At 47.4% G+C, this 19,305-nt stretch overlaps 2 long non-coding RNA genes across 2 annotated transcripts in view; both read left to right on the top strand.

Moving 5' to 3' along the window:
* Positions 1–1,765: 1,765 nt before the first annotated feature.
* LOC120998690 lies at positions 1,766–17,123 on the top strand. Its single transcript, XR_005778464.1, has 3 exons — positions 1,766–1,775; positions 13,716–13,720; positions 16,989–17,123. It is a non-coding gene; the product is annotated as an uncharacterized LOC120998690 (long non-coding RNA).
* A 125-nt stretch (positions 17,124–17,248) lies between these two features.
* The window catches only part of LOC120998689, a 56,422-nt gene continuing 54,365 nt past the window's right edge, over positions 17,249–19,305 (top strand). The window contains exon 1 of the long non-coding RNA XR_005778463.1: positions 17,249–17,356. This is a non-coding gene — a long non-coding RNA (uncharacterized LOC120998689). The remainder of the gene's footprint in view (positions 17,357–19,305) is intronic.

Genomic DNA, 19,305 nt, shown 5'->3' with positions numbered 1-19,305 from the left:
GAGACTTTTAAGAAAGAGGCTGATGAGCTATACAATCGATTCAGAAGTAGGGGATATCCACGTAAATGTCTTAAAAAGGCATTCAATCGTGCCAAAGGTGTCAATAGGGAAGATCTGATAACTCATAATTATGGGAATAAAAAGAAAACTGAGGAAAAAAGGATTAGATGCATAGGTACCTATGATGGCAACAATCAACAAGTGATGAAAATCCTGAGTAAATATTGGAAGATACTCACCAGTGACGAGGAGTTGAGATCCGTGCTACCTTCATACCCCAGTGTGACATATAGAAGGGGACAAAATTTAAAAGATAAGCTCGTTCACAGCTTCTTACCTGCAAAAGAAACAATAAAAACAACCTGGTTAAAATCTAGTGTTACTGGTTCCTTCCCTTGCGGTAATTGCACCTTTTGTAAATACCTACCCAGAGTTAAAAAATTCAAAAACCCCTTAGATGGACGTGAATACACAATTAGAGAATACTTCAATTGCCGAAGCAGTGGGATTATCTATATTGCATCCTGCAATTGCCCCAAATTATATGTGGGCAAAACCATACAGGAGCTGAGGCGAAGGATCTCTGGACACGTGAGTGCCATAAATACAGGTAAAGACACGTCACTCTATAGGCATATTACATACGCACATGGGGGAGACCTCGGAGTTTTAAAATTTTGGGGACTGACGAAAATAACTCTGGGACCCATTGGTGGAAATTTGGATGTAAAACTTCTGCAAGAAGAGGCCAGATGGATACACAGATTGCAGACCCTAAGTCCAGGAGGCCTAAATGAAGGTTTTTCGTATACAGCCTTCATTTAATTAGCATATGAAATATCAAGAAAAGAGAAATTAGATATTAAAAGAATAAAATGAAAAGGAGAAAAAATTACTAAATGAGACCCCAATATATTTCTAAAGTAGTCCAACCCCCCGAATAAAAGGGAGTTATTCCTAGTCAAATAAATAATTTTATATATAAAAAACAAAAATCATCCATAATATAATCCTTATACAACCCCAAGTGTCATGTATAATCCGCAGAAGGTAATAATAAAAAACAGTAACCCTTGTTTATTTTATATTATATGTTTGTAAACCCTTAATCTTCATAAGATTAATAACATACTAGCTATAAGAGTATATATGATCTATTATAAATATACAGTGTGGAATAGTACAGTCGTGGCCAAAAGTTTTGAGAATTACATAAATATTGGAAATTGGAAAAGTTGCTGCTTAAGTTTTTATAATAGCAATTTGCATATACTCCAGAATGTTATGAAGAGTGATCAGATGAATTGCATAGTCCTTCTCTGCCATGAAAATTAACTTAATCCCCAAAAAACCTTTCCACTGCATTTCATTGCTGTCATTAAAGGACCTGCTGAGATCATTTCAGTAATTGTCTTGTTAACTCAGGTGAGAATGTTGACGAGCACAAGGCTGGAGATCATTATGTCAGACTGATTGGGTAAAATGGCAGACTTGACATGTTAAAAAGAGGGTGATGCTTGAACTCATTGTTCTTCCATTGTTAACCATGGTGACCTGCAAAGAAACGCGTGCAGCCATCATTGCGTTGCATAAAAATGGCTTCACAGGCAAGGATATTGTGGCTACTAAGATTGCACCTCAATCAACAATTTATAGGATCATCAAGAACTTCAAGGAAAGAGGTTCAAAAATTGTTAAGAAGGCTTCAGGGCGTCCAAGAAAGTCCAGCAAGTGCCAGGATCGTCTCCTAAAGAGGATTCATCTGCGGGATCGGAGTGCCACCAGTGCAGAGCTTGCTCAGGAATGGCAGCAGGCAGGTGTGAGCGCATCTGCACGCACAGTGAGGCGAAGACTTTTGGAAGATGGCCTGGTGTCAAGAAGGGCAGCAAAGAAGCCACTTCTCTCCAAAAAAAACATCAGGGACAGATTGATCTTCTGCAGAAAGTTTGGTGAATTGACTGATGAGGACTGGGGAAAAGTCATATTCTCAGATGAAGCCTCTTTCCGATTGTTTGGGGCATCTGGAAAAAAGCTTGTCCAGAGAAGAAAAGGTGAGCGCTACCATCAGTCCTGTGTCATGCCAACAGTAAAGCATCCTGAGACCATTCATGTGTGGGGTTGCTTCTCATCCAAGGGAGTGGGCTCACTCACAATTTTGCCCAAAAACACAGCCATGAATAAAGAATGGTACCAAAACACCCTCCAACAGCAACTTCTTCCAACAATCCAACAACAGTTTGGTGAAGAACAATGCATTTTACAGCACGATGGAGCACCGTGCCATAAGGCAAAAGTGATAACTAAGTGGCTCGGGGACCAAAACGTTGATATTTTGGGTCCATGGCCTGGAAACTCCCCAGATCTTAATCCCATTGAGAACTTGTTGTCAATCCTCAAGAGGCGGGTGGACAAACAAAAACCCACTAATTCTGACAAACTCCAAGAAGTGATTATGAAGGAATGGGTTGCTATCAGTCAGGAATTGGCCCAGAAGTTGATTGAGAGCATGCCCAATCGAATTGCAGAGGTCCTGAAGTACAAGGGCCAACACTGCAAATACTGACTCTTTGCATAAATGTCATGTAATTGTCGATAAAAGCCTTTGAAACGTATGAAGTGCGTGTAATTATATTTCACTGCATCACAGAAACAACTGAAACAAAGATCTAAAAGCAGTTTAGCAGCAAACTTTGTGAAAACTAATATTTGTGTCATTCTCAAAACTTTTGGCCACGACTGTAGGTATAAACAGATGTAATCCACACTAAAGAAATATAGAAACCAGAGGTATAACTATAAGTATACCTCTAAATATGAGAGCAGAGGATCAGCTAGTTGTATATATATATCCCTATACTGATAAATAAGTGACATGAGAACATGTACTATGATCAAATGATTGATCATCATGTAAGAGATTTGCCATAGATGGGGAAGTGAACCTGAATAAGATCGCTTATCTACTGACAGATTGACATAAATATAATGTAAACAAAAATGGGTACTGATCATCTCATACCATCAGCGATCATCAGCGATGGCCGCTTCTATGAATACACTGATGTGAATATCGTGGACAGAATTGAGTACTGTTTACTCTATGTCATCTGCGATCATCTGTGATCGCCTTTTTTATTGATATACTGAAATGAATATCATGTAAACAATACTGAATAGTGATTACCTTACGTCATCGGTGATGGACGGAACAAGGGAGCGCAGCTGATATGACACAACGCACGGACCAGAGGATGTACGTCAGTGGACACGTGCACTGACCGAAGTGAACGGTCAGTGAATGGCTGGGATTAACAGGAGGGAGGGACGCTAATAAACATAAAGGGAGGTCTGTACGAGCGCGCGCGTCTAGCCATACCCCATATCCCCTGACGAAGCCACAGCCTGTGGCGAAACATGTCGGGAGGGGTGGTATAGTGCGATTCAATTTTAGACAGTTACGGAGCAAGTGAGGAAAGTCTTGTGGATGATCTAGGAGTAGCGTAGGGACCCAGAACTGAACATAGTGAGGGATAAAATACAGAGTGGTGTTCAACTGAGTCGCAGCGCTGCGGTAATAGCATAGAGCCGATACAGAGTTGTCACAGACAGAGCCGCATACAAAAAGGGAGTGGATATAGAGCGATCATACTAGCAAAGAGTGTCTAATTGCGGATTGCCACAATAGTGTCAGCCCTAAGGGTGCAAGTGTGACTTTGTGAATAGGATACGCCATGGTGCACAAATGAAATTGAAACACTCGCGTCTATGTTAACCTAAGGACGATTTGGACGCTAAACACCAACCTGTGACCCCCACAGGATAAATGTGAATACATATATGGAATAAACATCCCCATGCACTTTGCAATCCACAGATATCAATATGCCAATAATGGTTGCAGCCAGCAACCAGCAGTAACAATAATTACCTCACATTCCATTGGTAACTGAAAATTTTAATTGTGTTCTTTTTTTTCCATTCATTTCTTATATGTTTTTTTGTAGTTAAATAATAAAGATAAGATTTTAACTATTAGTTAGGGACCCCTACAGGGATTTATGGTCCTACAGACCATTAGAATATAATTATTTAATTGCATAAGTGATTGTTACATTAAGGCCAGAAATACGCCTTTTTGGTTACTGGGGTGAAAAAAGCCTCTAATATATTGCACATCTGGGATTACACATGCATAAGTGAGTGTCACATTTAGGCCACAAATACCGCTGTCATATAGAGTAAAAAAAAATAAGAGGAGGGGCATTGCTTCAAGAGGACTATTCTGTGGGACTTTCCCTCGAAGAACAACAGCGCATCAAAGTCGGGGTTTCTTAGCCGGCTTAGGATGAATCTTTCCAGGGTATAGATTTCCATAAAGTGACAACCCCCCCCCTTCATCCCCCCCCCCCCAGCCATAGAAGTCTCGTCCAGCCGCCCCAAAAGGGTCAGGAATCCAAAATTTTCAGTGTTTGTAGAGGATTCTATGGGCAGCTAAGGTGTGTATTATGAGGTTCAGCAGCAGCTGAGGTGTGCATTATGAGGTTCTGCAGTAGCTGGGGTATGTATTAAGACCTGCAGTGGTTGAGGTGTGTATTATGACCTGAAAATCAGCTGAGGTGTGTATTATGAGGTTCTGCAGCAGCTGCAGACCCTGGAGATGTGGAGGAGGAAATTCATGCACAGCCGCCGTCTACCCAAGAGCCTCCCGGGGTGGAAAGCGCCTGCCGCTCCCTTCCCCAGTAGTGCTGCCCTGTTACAAATCAGTGCTGCTCCCTCACCAAAGCCTATAAATCGGTGCTGATCCCTGACCGGGGCCCATAAATCAGTGCTGCTCCCTCCCCGGAGCCCATAATTCAGTGCTGCTCCCTCACCCGTAGCCTATAAATCAGTGCTGCTCACTTAACGGAGCCGATAAATCAGTGCTGCTCTCCCTCCCCGAAGCCTATAAATCAGTGATGCTCCCTCCCCCACAGCCTATAAATCAGGGCTGCACCCTCCCTGAAACCTATAAATCAGTGCTGCTTACTTACTAGAGCCCATAAATCAGTGCTTCTCCCTCCCCAGAGCCCATAATTCAGTGCTGCTCCCTCCCCGGAGCTTATAAATCAGTGCTGCTCACTCCCACGTGCCCATAAATCAGTGCTGCTCACTCCCGTGAGCCCATATATCAGTGCTGCTCACTCCCCGGAGCCCATAAATCCGTGCTACTCACTCCCCCGTGCCCATAAATCAGTGCTGCTCACTCCCACGTGCCCATAAATCAGTGCTGCTCACTCCCACGTGCCCATAAATCAGTGCTGCTCACTCCACGGAGCCCATAAATAAGTGCTGCTCACTCCCCGGAGCCCATAAATCAGTGCTGCTCACTCCCACGTGCCCATATATCAGTGCTGCTCACTCCCACGTGCCCATAAATCAGTACTGCTCACTCCCCGGAGCCCATAAATCAGTGCTGCTCACTCCCACGTGCCCATAAATCAGTGCTGCTCACTCCCACGTGCCCATAAATCAGTGCTGCTCACTCCCACGTGCCCATAAATCAGTGCTGCTCACTCCCGTGAGCCCATATATCAGTGCTGCTCACTCCCCGGAGCCCATAAATCAGTGCTGCTCACTCCCACGTGCCCATAAATCAGTGCTGCTCACTCCCACGTGCCCATAAATCAGTGCTGCTCACTCGCACGTGCCCATAAATCAGTGCTGCTCACTCCCCGGAGCCCATAAATAAGTGCTGCTCACTCCCCGGAGCCCATAAATCAGTGCTGCTCACTCCCACGTGCCCATAAATCAGTGCTGCTCACTCCCACGTGCCCATATATCAGTGCTGCTCACTCCCACGTGCCCATAAATCAGTACTGCTCACTCCCCGGAGCCCATAAATCTGTGCTGCTCACTCGCACGTGACCATAAATCAGTGCTGCTCACTCCCCGGAGCCCATAAATCAGTGCTGCTCACTCCCACGTGCCCATAAATCAGTGCTGCTCACTCCCACGTGCCCATAAATCAGTGCTGCTCACTCCCCGGAGCCCATAAATCAGTGCTGCTCACTCCCCGGAGCCCATAAATCAGTGCTGCTCACTCCCACGTGCCCATAAATCAGTGCTGCTCACTCCCACGTGCCCATGAATCAGTGCTGCTCACTCCCACGTGCCCATAAATCAGTGCTGCTCACTCCCACGTGCCCATAAATCAGTGCTGACAGTGTAATTTGTACTATCTTGATCTATATTGTACTTTTTGATCTCTTCATGTTAAGTTATTTCTGATGTAAGGTGTAAAAAAACAACAACAAAAAATGTAACGGCTTTTCAGGACCAATTTGTATTTTACTCTTTTTGTAAGCGGGGCAAGGTGAAGGTGTGATTTGTGCTATTCAAGATTATATTGGGCTTTACGATGCCTTGGCGTTACGCATTTTCTGATATAAGGTGACAAACATAAAAATACGCTTTTCATGGACAATTTGTTTTTTAGATTTTTTACAGCTTTCGCCTTAGGCGACTTTCACACTGGCGTTCGGTGCGGATGCGTCTTGTATCTGCACAGACGGATCCGCTCCAATAATGCAAAAGCTTGCATCCGTTCATAACGGATCCGTTTGCATTATTCATAAAAAAAAAGTCTAATGCAAAACGGATCCCTCTTGACTTACATTGAAAGTGAATGGGGGACGGATCCGTTTTCAATTGCACCATATTGTGTCAGTGAAAACGGATCCGTCCCCATTGACTTAAGCGACTTTCACACTGGCGTTCGGTGCGGATGCGGGTAGGTCATGAGATATTTATATAGAGCAGATTTTTATTATTTTTTCTATTTTTTTTAATTTAATTTATATTTTTTAAAGTGTTTTTTTTTTTCATTCCAGCGCTGCCAGAGCAGCTCAGATGCCTGATGTAGAAGGGAGGGATCTAGCCTCCTGTCACACTTCAAACACACTTGCACAGCAAGCAAAGCGGCACAAATGGGGGAGGGCTCCCTGATAACCCCTTCCATACAGCAGTACCTACGGCATAGAATGGGTTAAACGGCCGCCATGCCCCGTGAAAGCACCGTGTCAGGTGTATATTACAACTAACACTATGCTCACAGTTCGGCCATCATGAATTTTTGGGGCGGGGGGGTAAAGGGCTTGGGCGTGGCAAGACGCTCAGCTATCCTGCATTATTTTATTGAGTTCAATGGTATATAATATATCCCGGTAGTGGGCAGCAGGGGGCGTCAAATGAGCTAATCTGCGCCTCAGGTAGAGATCAATGGTATAAGGTATATCCCGGTTGTGGGCAGCAGAGGGCGTCAAATGAGCTAATCTGCACCTCAGGTAGAGATCAATGGTATAAGGTATATCCCGGTTGTGGGCAGCAGAGGGCGTCAAATGAGCTAATCTGCACCTCAGGTAGAGATCAATGGTATAAGGTATATCCCAGTTGTGGGCAGCAGAGGGCGTCAAATGAGCTAATCTGCACCTCAGGTAGAGATCAATGGTATAAGATCACTAGTATATAATATATGCCGGTTGTGGCCAGCAGGGGGCGTCTGCACTCCATGTAAGACAGTGCTCTAGGCGTTGCTAGGTTAAAACATGTCCTGCCCGCCAGCTGGATTCATTAATCTAGTGCCCTGGATGATGAAAATGACCTGTGGTGACATCACAGGTCATGTGATGAGCAAAACAGTCATTGTGGTGGTGAAGGACCTGCTGTGATGTCACAGTCATGTGACCGGAGCAGTTCAGCGCTCAGCAGAGGACGGCAGTGAAGAACAAAAAAGAAGCTATGGTGATGTCACACTGCAGGGGGGCGCTGTCCGCTGCAACAACAAAATCTTAAATGGCTGATGCTGTGTTTTTTTTCTTCACACAGCACAGCAGAGCAGAGTGAGGAGGCGGGGCGCAGTACGATCGCACTGATAGGCTCCGCCCACCTTCCAGGCAGGAAAGACAGTGCGGAGCCAGGAGCCAGAGCAAGAAGATAGAAGCAGAAGATGGCTGCCGCACTGTCCCTGCTTCAGTACTTGTAGCGGTCAGGTCAGAGAGTCTATCCAGAGTCCAGACAGGCAGCCTGAAAGCGACCCTGACAGAGTACGTGACACTGCAGTCAGTGTCATTCCCAGTCCCACCCTGAGTGAATTAGGTCAGTCACAGTGGGTATGTTGGCATGGGCTGAGGGTAGGCGTTAGGGGTAATATATGAGTGAACTAGTGAAGTGCCACTGTGCCAGTGCCATGAGAGCCAGGCCAAGGCTGCCAAGTAGATGGCATCATGGCAGTCAGGGTGCTGGTGAAGGATGACCAGCCCAGGGACACTGACAGAGAGACAGTATGCCTCTCTGGGATGCCATCTGCAGTTTCTGCCCATATACGAGGCCTACCCTGGTATATGGAGTGGACAGCAGAGATGGGCAGATGTCATCCTTCACCAGCACCGCCTGACTGCCATGGTCCTGCTTGGACTGGCTCTCATGGCACTTCAGCTTCCTCTTGGTCTTTTATATCCTGCTTTGGAATCAGCTTTTGAGCTGGGTCCCTGGAAGCTTCAGGGCTGCAGCCAGGTCTGCCCTCCTCTCAGTCTCAGGTCCAGACAAGTATCTCTGCAGAGTCCAGACAGTCACTGACCAAGTTTAAGTCCCTCTGAGGCTCAGCCTAAGGGTCCATTCACACGTCCGCAACGTGTTTTGCGGATCCACGGATCCGCAAAACATGGACAGCGGCAATGTGCGTTCCGCATTTTGCGGACCGCACATTGCCGCCACTAATAGAATATGCCTGTTCTTGTCCGCAATTGCGGACAAGAATAGGACATGTTCTTAACGGAATTGCGGACCCGGAAGTATGGGTCCGCAATTCCGTATGTGGGAAGCACCATAGAAATTAATGGGTCCGCAATTCCGTTCCCGCAAAATGCGGAACGAAATTGCGGACGTGTGAATGGACCCTAAGGCTACTTTCGCACTAGCGGCAGGACGGATCCGACAGGCTGTTCACCCTTAATTGTATAGTAAGGACCAGCACTCGCTCTAATAGTAATTTCAAGTAGATTTAATGGTCACATACAGGTGGTAAGTGACGCGTTTCGGCTACTGTGAGCCTTTGTCAAACATAATGGATACAAGTTGCAAAGAATTTAAATAGCCCGCGATGGAGCCGGAAATGACATCAGGTTACCATGACAACGTTGTAAACAGAGGACACAACAATGCAGAGATAATGGTTAAACAAGTGGATGAACAAGTAACTATCATTGCTTAACAGGGCACCATGCTTTGCAGTGCTACATTCTATTGATCATCATAATATTATTATAGTATAATATTCCATACTGGATGCTAGAGACTGTAGCAAACTTATACAGAAGAAAAAAGGAAAAAAAATAACATAATTAATTCTCAGTGCACCATGCTTTACAGTGCCACATTTTGCTAAACCTTATATAATGATGTAAAATAATGAATGCAGCAGTGCTACAATTTTGCGTGGTAAACTTACGCCCTGATCAAGCACTAAATGACATGGGTTGGAGTCAAGTTCTCTGTGGAAGAAAGAAAGAGGGAGCATGTTGAAAGGGTAACTGTACACTGTAGCTTACAGAAAACTATTTAAATCATAATCACGATTTAATCCCTTTGGTTCTAGGGTTTGGAGGCGATGAATCCAAAAGGCTTCTCTTTTTTTGAGCATTTTACACCTGTCTCCTCCTCTCCTGGGTAGTGATACGTGCTCTATTATCTGCTCTATTATCTGGAAGCGCAGCTGGGAAATGGCATGTCGCTGTTTCTCAAAATGATATGGGATGGGAAGTAGTACATTTTTCTTTCTAATGGTAGATTTATGTGTACTGCTTGTATCTTCTTCTGGAGGCTGTTCACCCTGTCGGATCTGTCCTGCCGCTATTTCGCCGGACCGCTGCTCCGTCCCCATTGAGCTCCGGCACAGCACAGCGAAAGACCGCCGGACTGAAAGTACTGCATGTCTGACCTTTTAGTGCTGCGCCGGCGCTCCGCCCCCGTCCCCATTATAGTCAATGGGGAGGGAGCGGCGGCACTGCGAAATAGCGGCAGGATGGATCCGACAGGGTGAACAGCCTGTCGGATACGTCCTGCCACTAGTGTGAAAGTAGCCTTAGACACTAAGCGGAGGCACAATTTTATAAAGTAAACAGTGCCCGGCCTGCTGCACCACTCAGACCAGTCAGTAGAGGGCAGCAGTAGTTGTATTTCTTCAGTTTAACGATTGCTTGCTGCCCAGAGAGGTCATTTTTGTGGGGAAAATGTGTCTCAGCCCAGGCTCAGGAGGCGTCATACTGGACAGTATTAGTAATGGAGGATTATTATTGTGGGGGCCTAGGTGGAATATGCACAGTGAGTAGTACTAGTAATATTTTTTCCCATAGGCCTATTGTGCAGCAGATTCCACAGTACTAATCCTTTGTATTAATCCATTGTTAGTCCTCATTAGGCCCCATGCCCCAGCCAGGCCTCACTGAGAATCTCAGAGGGCAATTTACTTTAATAATACATTAACAACAAAGAGGGGGCAAATACATTAATAATACATTCATAATAAAGAGGGGGCCATTATATACAGGGGGAATAATATTATGGGGAATGGGGGACTATCTGTATGGCTCTAGCCCAGTATTGGGGGGCAGCAGGAGGAGTTGTTGAGACACCAGGAAGGAGAGGATGATAGTAAAGTGAGGAACCTAAAACAATTCTGTGAAACTCTGCAGAGACGAGAAGCGGCTGAAAGAAAGTATCATGGAGGTCTTATCTCTGAATGAAGACGTTGAGGAAAGTCTACATCACAGGAGAGGTCACTGGATGTAACAGGTATGGGGCGGTATTCTACTGTAATAATAATGTCCATCCACATATCTGTTTTACAGTAGGGTTGGGGGAGCAGATTGAGAATATGGCCCACCCTGCCACATTCTGAACCCAGACTTCAGGTCTCACTGTGCGTGGTCTGAATTCTGGGGCCTCACACCCATCTACTACATTATCTGTACTCAGAGAGTTATCACTGTGTTATCTGAGGTGTTACATAGGACTGCAGTTGAATCTACTACATTATCTGTACACGGAGAGTTATCACTGTTATCTGTGGTGTTACATAGGACTGCAAGTGATCTACTACATTATCTGTTAAAAGGGGTGTGCCCACGGGCTGGGGGGGCACGATTTTTGGCTTGCCCCTGGTGCTGGCAACCCACGCTACGCCACTGCTGGTTGGTGTGGGGGGGTGGGGGGGTGGGGGTGATGTTATTTACATAGGACTGGATGTTGAAGGGGTCATGTTTACATGGGATTGCATGTTGGAGGTGGCTAGGGAGGATGTTATGTTATTTACATGGGGCTGTATATTGGAGGGGGATGTAGATAGAGAGGGGTATTATTTACATGGGGCTGTACTTTGGAGGAGGCTGTAGATAGAGAGGGATATTATTTACATGGGGCTGTATATTGGAGGGGGCTGTAGATAGAGAGGGATATTATTTATATGGGACTATATGTTGAAGGGGTCATGCTTACATGGGATTGCATGTTGGAGGTGGCTAGGGAGGATGTTATGTTATTTACATGGGGCTGTATATTGGAGGGGGGTGTAGATAGAGAGGGGTATTATTTACATGGGGCTGTATTTTGGAGGAGGCTGTAGATAGAGAGGGATATTATTTACATGGGGCTGTATATTGGAGGGGGCTGTAGATAGAGTGGGATATTATTTACATGGGACTATATGTTGCAGCTGCCTGGTTGGTGTGTGTGTGTGCGTGTGTGTGTGTGTGGGGGGGGGGGGGGGTGATGCTATTTACATACGACTGAATGTTGAAGGGGTGATGTTTACATGGGATTGCATGTTGGAGGTGGCTGGGGAGGAGGTGATGTTATTTAAATGGGACTGTATATTGGAGGGGGCTGTAGATAGAGAGGGATATTATTTACATGGGGCTGTACATTGTAGGGGGTCTGTAGATAGAGAGGGATATTATTTACATGTGACAGTTTATTGGAGGGGGCTGTAGATAGAGAGGGATATTATTTACATGGGACTGTATATTAGAGGGGGCTGTAGATAGAGAGATATATTATTTACATGGGACTGTATATTAGAGGGGGCTGGAGAGATGGTCTGATTTTAATTAACATGGCACTGCATGGCAGGGTGAGGGAAATAGTGTTGTTTACATGGGACTGTATGTTGGAGAGGCTGGAAGGAGGGGAGTGATGTTGTTTACAAAGGACTGTATTTTGGAGAGGGCACAAGAAATTATGTGATGTTATTTAGATGGGACTGTATGGTGGAAGGAGGAATATAACTACAGGGAACACTGCAGCGGGTATTATCAATACTGGGGGCACTTCAGGGTGAGTATTATAACAGTAGGGACCAGTATTAATAATGGGGACACTGTAGGGGTATAATAAATCCAGGGACATCAGGCGCTCTTATTACTACTGGGGGCTCTATAGGAGGGACTTATAGATCGGCCTTATTTCTACTAAGAGCACTATTGGGGGGGGGTTGGTTTACTACTGAGGGGTCGGTAGAGAACTTTATTACCACTATTGGGAGTCCTTATTTCTACTGGGAGCTCTGTGAGGGTTTTTTATTATTAAGGCCTCATGCACACGAACGTTTTTTTTCACGGTCCGCAAAAACAGGGTCCGTAGGTCCGTGATCCGTGACCGTTTTTTCGTCCGTGGGTCTTCCTTGATTTTTGGCGGATCCACGGACATGAAAAAAAAAGTCATTTTGGTGTCCGCCTGGCCGTGCGGAGCCAAACGGATCCGTCCTGAATTACAATGCAAGTCAATGGGGACGGATCCGTTTGACGTTGACACAATATGGTGCCATTTCAAACGGATCCGTCCCCATTGACTTTCAATGTAAAGTCCGGAGTCCCTTTTATACCATCAGATCGGAGTTTTCTCCAATCCGATGGTATATTTTAACTTGAAGCGTCCCCATCACCATGGGAACGCCTCTATGTTAGAATATACTGTCGGATATGAGTTAGATCGTGAAACCTCATTTCCGACAGTATATTCTAACACAGAGGCGTTCCCATGGTGATGGGGACGCTTCTAGTTAGAATATACTACAAACTGTGTACAAACTGTGTACATGACTGCCCCCTGCTGCCTAGCAGCATCCGATCTCTTACAGGGGGCCGTGATCAGCACAATTAACCCCTCAGGTGCCGCACCTGAAGGGGTTAATTGTACTATCATATCCCCCTGTAAGAGATCAGGGCTGCCAGGCAGCAGGGGGCAGACCCCCCCCCCCCCCCCCCCAGTTTGAATATCATTGGTGGCCAGTGCGCCCCCCCCCCCCCCTTCCTCCCTCTATTGTAATAATTCGTTGGTGGCACAGTGTGCCCCCCCCTTCCTCCCTCTATTGTAATAATTCGTTGGTGGCACAGTGTGCCCCCCCCCTTCCTCCCTCTATTGTAATAATTCGTTGGTGGCACAGTGTGCGCCCCCCCCCCCCTTCCTCCCTCTATTGTAATAAATCGTTGGTGGCAATTATTGGCCCCCCTCCCTCTATAGCATTAACAACATTGGTGGCCAGTGTGCGGCCTCCCATCTTGCGCCCCCCCCCCCCCCCCCCCCCGATCATTGGTGGCAGCGGGTTACTAGCAATAGTACAAGATTCATACTTACCTGGGAGCTGTGATGTTCGTGTCCGGTCGGGAGCTCCTCCTACTGGTAAGTGACGGTTCATTTAGCAATGCGCCGCACAGACCTGTCACTGTCACTTACCAGTAGGTGGAGCTCCCGGCCGGACAAGAACATCGCAGCAGCAGGTAAGTATGACTCTTCAACTATTGTACTATTGCTAAGTAACCATGGCAACGAGGACTGTAGTAGCGTCCTGGTTGCCATGGTTACCGATCGGAGCCCCAGCGATTAAACTGGGACTCCGATCGGAACTCCGCTGCCACCAATGATGGGGGGGGGGGGGGAGATGGGAGGCCGCACACTGGCCACCAACGTTGTTAATGCTATAGAGGGAGGGGGGGGGAAGCAATGGGGGGCGCACACTGTGCCACCAACGATTTATTACAATAGAGGGAGGAAGGGGGGGGGGGGGCGCACACTGTGCCACCAACGAATTATTACAATAGAGGGAGGAAGGGGGGGGCACACTGTGCCACCAACGAATTATTACAATAGAGGGAGGGGGGGGGCCGCACTGGCCACCAATGATATTCAAACTGGGGAGGGGGGGGAGGGTCTGCCCCCTGCTGCCTGGCAGCCCTGATCTCTTACAGGGGGATATGATAGTACAATTAACCCTTTCAGGTGCCGCACCTGAAGGGGTTAATTGTGCTGATCACGGCCCCCTGTAAGAGATCGGGTGCTGCCAGGCAGCAGGGGGCAGTCTTGTACACAGTTTGTAGTGTATTCTAACTAGAAGCGTCCCCATCACCATGGGAACGCTTCTGTGTTAGAATATACTGTCGGTTCAGAGTTTTCACGAAGTGAAAACTCAGCTTTGAAAAAGCTTTATGCAGACGGATCTTCGGATCCGTCTGTATAAAAACTAAACTACGGCCACGGATCACGGACACGGATGCCAATCTTGTGTGCATCCGTGTTCTTTCACGGACCCATTGACTTGAATGGGTCCGTGAACCGTTGGCCGTGAAAAAAATAGGACAGGTCATATTTTTTTCACGGCCAGGAAACACGGCTCACGGATGCGGCTGCCAAACGGTGCATTTTCCGTTGTTTCCACGGACCCATTGAAAGTCAATGGGTCCGCGAAAAAAAACGGAAAACGGCACAACGGCCACGGATGCACACAACGGTCGTGTGCATGAGGCCTAATACTGGAGAGCTCTTCTACTAATGAGGGCACTCTTGGAGAGCATTATCAATGTTTGGGGCACTGTAGAGGGCAGTATTACTAACGAGGGCATTCTAGAAGGGAATTACTATTGGTGGGATTATGAGGAGCACTATTACTAGAGGGGGGTGGGGACTAATTTTTCATCAGGATAGTATTTGGGGGTATTAGGGAGCATAGCGGGGATAAGGATAACAATCGGGGGACTCCAGGTTGGGGGATGATGATAGAAAAGTGAGGAAGTTAATACGTCTGTGTGTCACACTCTGCAGAGACGAGGCGCGGCTGAAAGAATTTGTATGGACCAAATTAAGAAGATGATGACAGAAAAGATCTACATCAGAGGAGACGTCACCTGGGAGGCCCTGGATGTGACAGGTATGTGCTGCTGTATAGCGAGTACAGCAAAAATGTGATGTGCGGGGGGATGGGGGCAGGGCTCGAGTCTTGCGGGAACGTGTGGTAACTGCATTCCTGCACTTTCTTCATAGCAGGAACGCCGTTCCCTTTCAGGGCCGCCTGTCTTTAATGCCGGGCAAAAGGATCAGGAAGCGGTGAAGGCTTTGTACTCACCGCTTCCTGGTCCTCTGTAGGTAACGCTTGAAGTTAAAATATACCATCCATTTGGAGAAAACTCGGATCCGATGGTATATTCTATATCCAAAACGTTCCCATGGTGATGGGGACGCTGCATTATTGGTGGGCAGTGCGCCCTCCCCCTCCCTCCAGGTATTAAAATTATTGGTGGGCAGTGCGCCACCCCCCCGCCCTTGCCAGTATTAAAATCATTGGTGGGCAATGCGCCCCCCCCCATCCCAGTATTAAAATCATTGGTGGGCAGTGCAAAATCACCCCCCCCCCCCATCATTGGTGGCAGCGGCAGTTCCGATTGGAGTCCCAGCAGTGTAATGCTGGGGCTCTGATCGGTTACCATGGCAGCCAGGACGCTACTGAAGTCCTGTCTGCAATGTTACTCTGGTGCATTATACTTACATGCGCTGTGGCCTCCCGGTTGCTCCTTCTTGTATCTCACAGGTCTGTGTGGCGCATTGCTATAAGCATAAGCAATGCGCCGCTAGACCTCTGAGTTAGAAGAAGAAGGAGCACCGGGTGGCCACAGCGCATCTAAGTATGCTGCTGACTAACTGACCATGGCAGCCAGACAGGACTTCAGTAGCGTCCTGGCTGCCTTGGTAACCGATCGGAGCCCCAGCATTACACTGCTGGGACTCCGATCGGAACTGACACTGCCACCAATGATGGGGGGGAGGGCGCACTGCCCACCAATGATTTAAATAGGGGGGGGGGGCACTGCCCACAAATGATTTTAATACTGGGGATGGGGGGGGCACTGCCCACAAATTATTTTAATACTGGGGAGGGGGAGGGCTCACTGCCCATCAATGATTTTAATACTGGGGAGGTGGGGGGGGCGCAATGTCCACCAATGATTTCTCGCCCATATTCATTGTGGGACACAGGAACCGTGTGTATAGCTATGTCCTATAGGCGTCGTTGACACTAGTAAAAGCTGTTAGCTCGTCCCCTGGCAGCTATACCCCCTCCAGCCTGGAGAGAGAGCTTCAGTTTTTTCTAGTGTCAATAGGAGGCAAGACCAAGGTAGCTCCAGCAGATTTTTTATTTTAGTTTCATATTTTCTTTTTTTTTCAGGTGGGAAACAGTGGACGCCTCGCCTCCCTGTTCTCCCGGGGCAGCACGCCAGCGTTGGTCCGCCACGCTGCCTCCTCCCCCACAAGACGACAAGTTGGACCAGGGCAGCCTCGCTCCTCTGCATCCCGCGACCAGAAGGGTCACCCATGTGCAAGTAGCTGAAGGGGTGACCCTGCTGGAGAAGATAAAGGGCAAGATGGCGGCAGGGAAGAGAAGAGAGGTGAGTACACGGGACTAGCTGAGGATGTTAACCCTCCTGGCCCTCCCTCCCTCTTGGTGGCAATAGTCTTCAACAGCACAGGGTTTTAGCGTAGCCCAGCACCCCTGATGCCATTCCCAGCTCCCCTCAGGCCATTGCCAGTTCTGGAGTCATTCCCAGCACCCCTGAAGCCATCAGCACCTCTGATGTCATTCCCTTCACTCCCCCTCTTCTTGTCCTCCAAGAAGGGACATCGGCACATAGGGGGCACCGCTCCGGAGGGAGTTAACTGCCATACGTTCGTCCGGCACCGCATCGGTGTTCCAGCCGCGATATTGTTTGCCCGGCCCGCCGGGTGCAGCCCCCGTCCGTTGCCGGGCAGGCACATTCGCCCGCTGCTCTGGCTGGCCGATGCAGGGGCTAGCATGCCCTAATCGGCTATTCGCAGGGGCTTGGTTTGCCATTTTGCGGCCCGCTAGGCCGCAAACTTCGTCCCCCGGAGGAGGAGGGGGGGGGCTCTCTGGCACAAATTATTCCCGCCCTACTTCCCCCTTCCCCAGAAACATGCTGAGCTCCACCCCCGGTCCTCAAGTGGCCTTAACCCTTTCTGCCCAGCCAGCTCTTAGGCCGGCGTATCTGGGGATCTACTCTAGTGCAGGTTTTCTAATGGGAAAAAACTTAACCCCTTCCTGCCTCTTGTGTGCTTGAGGCCGGCATCTTATTATTTTTTTTAAACTCGCTTTATTGAAAAATGGTAAGCAAATTATGTGACAGTACATTCCAAAATTATTGCAATGAACATAGTCGTACAATGTTGTAAGGAGAGTAATGCACAATTATACATTTCGCATCAGTACATACAGTAATAAACAGGACATAGTATCCATATTACCTCGTTTTGACTGACGTCATTAGGCAAAGCAAAGCAGTTCATGCTGTGAATTATTTCAGCTAAATTGAATTAATAGAACCTAATATCGCACATTTGGACGGGTGCATCCCTCAATCCATCGAATGCAGATGGGCCGTCGTAGCTGTCAGATGGGAAGCACACCAAGGTCCCCATATTTTCTTGAATTTTTGAGGACAACCCCTACGAGAATAAATGATCCTTTCGAAGGGAATAATATTATTAACCATGGTTTTCCATTGTCCAACCTTAGGAGGTCTGTCTGCCATCCATCTGATTGCAATGGCTTTCCTAGCCATAAATAGGGTTTCTCTAATGAAGGTGAAGGTATAACGTGAACGTGATTCATCTTCCACAATACCCAGAAGGCAAGATTTAGGGCAGACCACCAGTGAGTCCAGGATCAGGGACGAGACTACATCCACCACCCCTTTCCAGAACGATTGTATGTGACTGCAATCCCACATTAGGTGCCAGAAATCCGCATTCAGTTGTGAGCACCTGTGGCACTCTGTGTGCTGCCTCCTACCCATTTTAAAAAGCCTGGTTGGGGTCAAATAACACCTATTTAAAATGAAGAGCTGTGTCAATCTGTTATTGAGAGATGGAGATACAGCCACTGGAGCCTCCAGAGCTTCTCCCCATTCCTCATTCGTCATAGTAGGTATATTCCCTCTCCATTTACTTTCCGCGCCCAATGGAGAAGCTGAAATTTTGAGACCAAGTAAGTGAGTGTAGATAGCGGATATCAATCCCTTCGGGCCTTGAGTCCTGAAGACCCCTATCAAAGGATAGACTGACACAGGCCTCTTCAGATCCTTTAACTGGGCCTGGAGGTCATGTCTCAGTTGCAAATACCTGAAAAAATGTGATCTCAGAACCCCCGCTTTGGACTGTAGCTGGGAGAAAGAGAACAGTATACCCTTTTCATATAGGTCCCTCAAATAGCACACCCCATAACTTCTCCAAATCACCTCCCAATCACTCTGCATCAGATGTGGAAACATCGGGTTGTTCCACAATGGCACATCCTCCGGTAGATCCCCGTATTGCCGCATCTTTGCAGCCCCCCACACCTGATGCGCCAATTTATGAATCGGAAGGAGCGAGCCTGTCACCGAAGATCGGCCCTCAAGTATAGGCCACAGGGTGGGGAGCTGCAAAAACTCCCGCAAGTAATATTCAGAGCTAGGGAGCACGTCCCGGGTCACCCATAGCACCAGATACCTCAACTGACCAGCAAGAAAATATAAGTGCAAGTCCGGCAGAGCTGTTCCACCCTGATCCCAACTTCTCTGTAGAGATCTGACGGCTAATTTCCTTCTATTCCTACCCCAGATAAAAGTTGCCATAAGGGAGTGCAACTTATCAAAGAACGCGCGTGGTACAGGCGTGCAAGCGTGCTCTAATAGATACAGGGCTTTGGGCTGGAGAACCATTTTGATTAAGTTCACTCGTTCCATTGTGGACAGCGGTAAAGTATTCCAAGATTTAAACTTGTCTATGAAGTATGCAATCAGAGGAACTATGTTCAGCAAGTGGGATGTTTCAGGGGCTTTTGTAATGATCACTCCCAAATATTTAAATTTATCTACTACTATCAAATTCCTATACACCGCTGGCCAGTCTGAGGCCCACAAAGGCATAATGGCCGACTTGGCCCAGTTTATA

The sequence above is a fragment of the Bufo bufo genome, chromosome 4 (assembly GCF_905171765.1).
Source record: "Bufo bufo chromosome 4, aBufBuf1.1, whole genome shotgun sequence".
NCBI lineage: Eukaryota > Metazoa > Chordata > Amphibia > Anura > Bufonidae > Bufo > Bufo bufo.
The sequence above is the reverse complement of the archived record's forward strand: the minus strand, read 5'-3'. Positions and strand labels throughout refer to the sequence as shown.